The sequence below is a fragment of the Tursiops truncatus genome, chromosome 7 (genome assembly GCF_011762595.2).
Source record: "Tursiops truncatus isolate mTurTru1 chromosome 7, mTurTru1.mat.Y, whole genome shotgun sequence".
Classification (NCBI taxonomy): Eukaryota; Metazoa; Chordata; class Mammalia; order Artiodactyla; family Delphinidae; genus Tursiops; species Tursiops truncatus.
Genome location: NC_047040.1, coordinates 73,727,290 through 73,734,354, shown reverse-complemented (window position 1 = coordinate 73,734,354; position 7,065 = coordinate 73,727,290). Strand labels below are relative to the sequence as shown.

The 7,065-nt window shown below is 39.3% G+C and overlaps 1 pseudogene; it reads left to right on the top strand.

The window, feature by feature from the left end:
* The first annotated feature begins 600 nt into the window (after positions 1–600).
* Positions 601–807, top strand: LOC117313058 (U2 spliceosomal RNA; annotated as a pseudogene).
* The last annotated feature ends 6,258 nt before the right edge of the window (positions 808–7,065 follow it).

Here is a 7,065-nt window from a genome sequence, read left to right as displayed (position 1 = left end):
GTTAAAATGCTAATTACAAGAAAACATTTCAAGGTAACATAATTAACTTTAGATATTAAAAAACTTGATTGTAAATTTTACAGAAATAAGAGGACTCTAATGAAATTTAAAACATCAAGTTGCTGAGCATTATATATGGTATAATTCAGTTTATATAAGTATAATAAACGTTTTTGGCTTTTTAGATATTAAAAAGTACAATTTAATATATAAATTATATATATATATATATATATATACACATATATTTTAAACCACAATTTAATATATCAATGCCCAGACAAATGCCTATAAGAAAACTCACCAAAGTTTTGACAAAAATACCTCTGAGGAAGTGAAGAGGAGTTAACTGAACGTTTTCAATTTGATTTAATAACAGCACAAAAATTGTTTTGTCACTGCCAGGCAGCTATGCTCATGTACATTCTCATTTGAGTACTGCCAATGACCCATGCTTGATTCCTGCTAAGCACGTTCCCTGTTCTGGCACCCCGCGAGGGGATTCTGCTCTTGTAAACCTGACATTTTCAAATTCTTTTTTGTTTCCAAAATAAACCCAAAGGGCACACATATTTCTGTTGCCTTTCTAAAATGACTGCCATCGCTTCTTGGCCTTTAGGCTAAGATCAAGTGTAGTATCTGTTCTTATTTTAAAATGACTGCCAAATTTTTGTCTGTCCCATGCTTAGTGATGCATACACAACATTTTTAAGTTTTTTGTTTTTAAGGCAGAAACATCAATAAATGTCTTCTGGACCATTTTGAATGTGAAATTCTTCCCCTTAAAATAGCAACAATCAAAAACCTCCAATTGCACAAAAGTAAAGCATGTGGATTTACAATCTCGAATTGTAAAATTAGCATAGATACTGCAAACATGATCATGTATTAAAATCCAAAGATTTTGCTAAAAGCAGTGAACGTCAACTCAGTATTTGCCTGGCTATATACCACTTGTAAGTTCAATATATCTTTCTACCCGGAGTTGGTTCATGTGCCAACTCCGATGACAGAAAAAGGGAAGGAACTCATTATTACTGGCCTGCAAATTCAGTGACAGATTTTAAGTCTCTTAAGTATTTAAATACAATCTTTCAAAAGAAAGAAAGAAAAGGAAGCGGAAGCGAGGGAGGGAGGAAGGAAGGAAGGAAGGAGGGAAGGAAGGAAAGAAGGAGGGACGGAAGGAAACAAAACCTGAAAAACAATTCACTGGAGCTGAGTAGCAGCTGGCTTCCTGGCCATAACCTCCTGAGTGCCCACCTTTCCCTGTTGTCCTGACACTGAGGTTGAGTGTCTGTTACAAAATGATCCGTCTTTCCCTGGCCCACACCACTCATTTATGCATTCTCTCTAATCTCTGTAGTCATAGAGACAGAAAAGTTTGTTCATTCAATACAATTAAAATACAGGATATGTAGGAGAGACAAGGAAAGATAAGGTCAGAGGGTTAGATTAACAGCAAGGAATTCTGGTCTGGGAAAATGGCTGAGGTATACAGCAGTGATATTTGAAGTTGTAACAGAAGATGAGGACCCCAAGGAAAAGAGTATAGAGAGGAGAGAACCTAAGGAATGGCTCCGTTTAAGTGGCTGAAAGAGGAATCAGAAAAGGAATAATCAAGAAGGCAGGAGCAGAGTATTTCATAAAGGAAAGGGTGTGATCACAGATATCAAATGTTACAAAGAGGTTGAGGAAAATAAAGTTTAATTTTAAAAAAAACATAACACTGTTCTTTAGAAGGCTGTCAATGACACTTTTCCAAGATTAGCTGTTAACAGAAGGAAAAAGATACAGCAACAGATGCAAGAAGAAATCAGTCAAGATGCATATATACAGATGTATACATATGCATGTGTGTGTGTATATATATATATACACACATATCACATATATATACACATATATTTAAGGCATATAAAATTACGACAAATTTCTCTAAGCCTGGAAGTGGAGACTGCAAGTTATCCTGAAGAATGATTTTGTTAATAAGGGAAGAATCACTAGAATGGCTCTTTAATTAGCTAGTTGTAACACAAGTAGCAACCTACCATCCCAGGTGTAAAAATAAAACAGGACCCTTCATCAGCAAACAATGGCTGCCCTTGGTATGTGAAGTTGGACACCATTGGAGGAGAATCAAGAAGCCAGAAAAGAAATACTGGTTCCTCTCTCTAGACTCTAAAATTAACTACTTAAGACCTCTGATAAACTGAGATTGTCTTTAATGAGGTCCACTAACAGGAAAAGCTCACAAAGAGATTTCACCACAAGGGAAGGATCAGTCTCAACTGGTGGGTTTTGCTCCATATCTGAACCTTGCTAGGCATGCAAAGAGGGGTTGCTCCATTTTGAAAATTAGACCACAGCTCCTTCCAATTCAGCCATCCCATTACGAAAGGGGTCTTGAAGACAAAAAATGGAGCACGTGAATGAAAGCTAAAACAACTGCCATCTTGGGAGCTCACATTCTTTTGGCTGCATTAAATACCAGATGACCTAGACTGGCTTCTTTCCAATACCAAGCTCTTGAAGGCTCAGGAGAAGGAATGGTGTCAGTGCCTTGAACTCTACAGGGCAGGATTTCGGTAACAACATTTTGTGACAGCAGCAGAACAGTAACGGAACCTGGGCCCACTAGTGGCATTTCAAATTCTCCATTTCTCTTTTCAGGAAGTTTGGAAGCACCACCAATTAAGGACCCTCGATTCTCAGGGAATTTAGGAAAGAAGGCAGAACAGGAACCATGAATGAAAATCTCCTCCTGCAAAGCTGAGCAGATTGTGGGCTCATGAAATTAAATATTGAAGAGATGTGATCTTCTTTTTACTTCATGTTGGAAAAGCAGGTCCAACTGGTTAAATTCAGAATAAGGAAAAATAGAAAACATTTATAGGCCTAATGGAAGAAATCCGTGGGTAAGTAAAAAAGATGTGAGGGAAGGGAAAAACATGAATTCGCTTCAGTCAGTACCTTATCTCTGAAACAGGGGCAAAGGGAAAGAGAGACAGAAGTCAATGGGGGAAGGGAATTAAGGAAACTCCTTTCAGAAGACTTCCACTGCAGTGGAGTAAGGGTTAGTGTCACTCACTGAAAATGAGGGGTAATAGAGGCTGGAAAGGGTAAAGATTTCACACAGCCCTGATGGGAAATCAAACAGGAAATTCCTAGGAGGTAGCTTTTTTCTAAAGACACTTTTAATATTTTTTAGATTTCTCATAATTTTTTCTTATACTTCTCTCTTTATCACTCAGTCTAGCCCTTTAACATGACCAGAGCTGGCAGAGAACTTGTAAGCTTCTTGTGTTTCTCAAAGTGTGGTTCCTTGGCTATCTGTATGAGAATCTCTTGAGGAGCTCGTTTAAAAGGAAGATTCCTGGACCCCGCCCAGACCTATTTGACAGACTCTTTGGGATCTGGTGCCTGGGAATTTGCATCCTAACAAGTTTCTCAGGTGATTCTTACACAGCAAGCCAGCACTGGTCTGAAGATGCTGTTTCAGAACCACTATCTTAGCTCATGTCTAGTCCAGCAAGTCCTACGCATAACTGTTTACCCACATCCTGTTTTTAATCAGTGGCTCCGTCTACAGTTTTAAAACTAAATAAAAGTGTCACACACTGTGGTGAGGAAATGACAACCGTGCCTTCAAGTGCAGCTAGCTAGGATCAGACTCATACCCATGATCATCTTCTATGGTTTCGTTATTATTTTATATTTAAAAATAGTTTAAAAATCCACTTAGTTATTGATGGTCAAGAATGGTAGAATAACTATATTGAAGCAATGTTATAATAGTAAACTGCATTGTTCAGTCAATTAGATTTGAAGATATATCGACCTAGTTACTTAATTCTGAGCATTTGAGGACAAGACAATTACAGAATTTCACTCACCAAACAGTGCAAACACATTTCCTCTCTGGTTTAGCTGGTTCATTGGTATTTGGAGATTCAGGTAGGAAACGAGTGTGGCAAGAATGGAAGATGCTCTCTTCATTGGCCGTTGGGAAGGAAAGTGGGTACCATTCCACCTGCTCTGCTCTTCAGTCTGAGCACACACTTTCATCAATAATGAATTTGTGACCTGACCAGAAGGCTCTCAAGTCATAATCACCAAATTGGCACAGCTGTGAAGAAAAGGAAAGCTTACTTCAAATCCAAGTGATTTGCTTAGATTAAAAACTTTGTAATTTCCTTTGTCATATGTCTGCTTTAATGTTATAACCAGGTGAAGTTCTTTGCACTCCTCCCCCCGAAGGGTTTGTGAAAAATAATGATCACATTTCTAACTACAGTCTGAGTTAAGTGGCCCTTGTATAAGTTCTTAAATTACGTTACATTTCTTTACCTTAGAATTTATCATGGGGAATTCCCTGGCGGTCCAGTGGTTAGGACTTCATAGTTCCACTGCAGGGGCCAAGGGTTCGATCCCTGGTTGGGGAGATAAGATCCCGCATGCCGCACGGTGCAGTCAACAAAAAAAAAAAAAGGGGGCTTCCCTGGTGGCACAGTGGTTGAGAGTCCGCCTGCCGATGCAGGGGACATGGGTTCGTGCCCCGGTCCGGGAAGATCCCACATGCCACGGAGTGACTGGGCCTGTGAGCCATGGCCGCTGAGCCTGTGCGTCCGGAGCCTGTGCTCCACAACGGGAGAGGCCACAACAGTGAGAGGCCCGCGTACAGCAAAAAATAAAAAAAAAAAAAAGAATTTAGCATGCTATAATATCAATATGTGTCTTCTGACAGAACTCTACCTTTTGAGATAAGGGATTTTTAGTTGTTTTGACTTTCTAAGAGTTCCCATTAATTAGAATTAGCTCAAAAATGATTTGTTGACTTGGATGATTGTAGAAACAAGTAAAGATTGAATATATGTATTCTTTTACATACATATCTTCAAATCCTTGTCCCTTTAATAAATATTTTCCTTACCTAGTAACTGCAGAAATATAAGAAAGAAGGAAAAGTGTGCGCGCCACCAATGGTAAGTTAAATTCTCCCTTAGGAAAGTACAAATGTTCATGTATCATTTTTTTGCCTTTAATTTTACAGACTTAAGTCGTTTCCAAAGTTACTTAGGTCAGCTTCTTTTCCTTCCACTTTCTTAAGGAGGTTGTTGCATACATTATTAATACAGTTAGATTGTCTTGTCACATTCTGCATTCTCTTCTGGGATCCCCCAAACTCCTAAGTTGGTTTTTATTAATTTGCATACATTGAGTCATTCTTTGTGCTGAAAGTTCTGTGGAAATTGACAAACACATAGTGTCATGTATCCACAGTTACTGGTACAATATCACACAGAGTAGTTTGCCACTCTTGTCTTAGTCAGCTCAGGCTGCCATAACAAAATTCCACAGACCGGATAGCTTATGCGATAAAAATTTGTTTTCTCATTATTCTGGATGCTGGTTCCAGATCCAGTCCAAGATCAAGTTCTGGGAGGGTTCAGTTTTTGGTTAGAGCTGTCTCCTTGGGTTGCAGATGGTTTCTTTGTCCTCAGATAGCTTCCCTACCCCCCAAGGTTCTGCTGGGCAGTCAGCCTCCAGAACTATGAGAAAATAAATATCTGTTGTTTCAGCCACACAATCTGTGGTAGTTTATTTCAGTAGCTCACGTAGACTAAGAGAACATTATAAAACTCATGAGTACCAGCAAGCCCTCGCTGCCCTCAAGAGCAACAGCAGGGACTCAGCCTGAAAGTCCGAGGGTGGGAGTGCCAGCAGGTGCCCCCAGAACGGGGCCCTGGGCCAAGAGGAGCTCACCTGATGGTGCAGCCCTGAGGTCACATGGCAGCCATTGGCCAGGGCCGCTCTGTCCCCTCCCCCTCCCCATCCTACTTGAATTTAACCAGGAAATCATGTGATAGCACATGGGTAGCCTAGGCAGTGGGTAAATACTTCAGAAGTCCTCTTGCAGCAAATGTCTGTACATGTTGTGGTCATTTTCTATCTTATATGTTCTCGAATGTTTGTATTTCAATAAACCTCTACCTCTTCACACACACACACACACACACACACACACACACACACACAAACTCATGAGTGCTCCATCGATTCAACCCTCTCCACGTACACACACCCCCACCACCACCCGCAAACCCCTGCGAACCACTGATCTCTTTACTATTGCTATAGTATTGTCTCTCCCAGAATGTCCTATAAGTAGAACCATACAGTATGTAGCCCTTTCAGACTAGCTTCTTTCATTTATCAACATGCATTGAAGGTTCATCAAGTCTCTTCTTGGCTTAAGAGCTCATTTTTATAATAGTTGAATAACATTCCGTTGTTTGTTTATCCATTAACCTATTAAAGGACATTTTAGTTCCTTCCAATTTTTTTGTGATTGAGAATAAAGTTGCTACAAATATTTGTGTGTGGTTTTTTGTGTAGACATAAGTTTTCAAATCAATCAGGTAAATACAGGCATACCTGGGAGATATTGAAGGTTCAGTTCCAGACTACCGCAGTAAAGTGAATATCTCAATAAATAGAGTTACATGATTTTTTGGTTTCCCAGTGCATATAAAAGTTATACTTACAATATACTGTAGTCTATTGTGTGCAATAACATCATCTAAAAAAAAAAAACCCCACCAATTTACACACCTGAATTTAAAAATACTTTATTGCTAAATAATGCTAACCATCGTCTGTGTCTTCAGTGAGCTGTAATGTTTTTGCTGGTGGAGCATCTCGCCTTGATGTTGATGGCTGATGACTGATCAGGGTGGTGACTGCTGAAGGTAGAGGTGGCTGTGGAAATTTTTAAAAATAAGACCAAAAAAAGTTTGCCACATCGATTGACTCTTCCTTTCACGAATGATTTCTCTATAGCATGCAATGCTGTTTGATAACATTTTACCCACAGTAGAACTTCTTTTAAAATTGGGGTCAATCCTCTCAAACCCTGTTGCTGCTTTAGCAAATAAGTTTATGAAATATTCTAAATCCTTTGTGATCATTTCAACAGTCTTCACAGCATCATGACCAGGAGTAGCTTCCATCTCAAGAAACTATTTTCTTTGCTCACCCAAAAGAAGCAGCTCCTCATCAATTAAA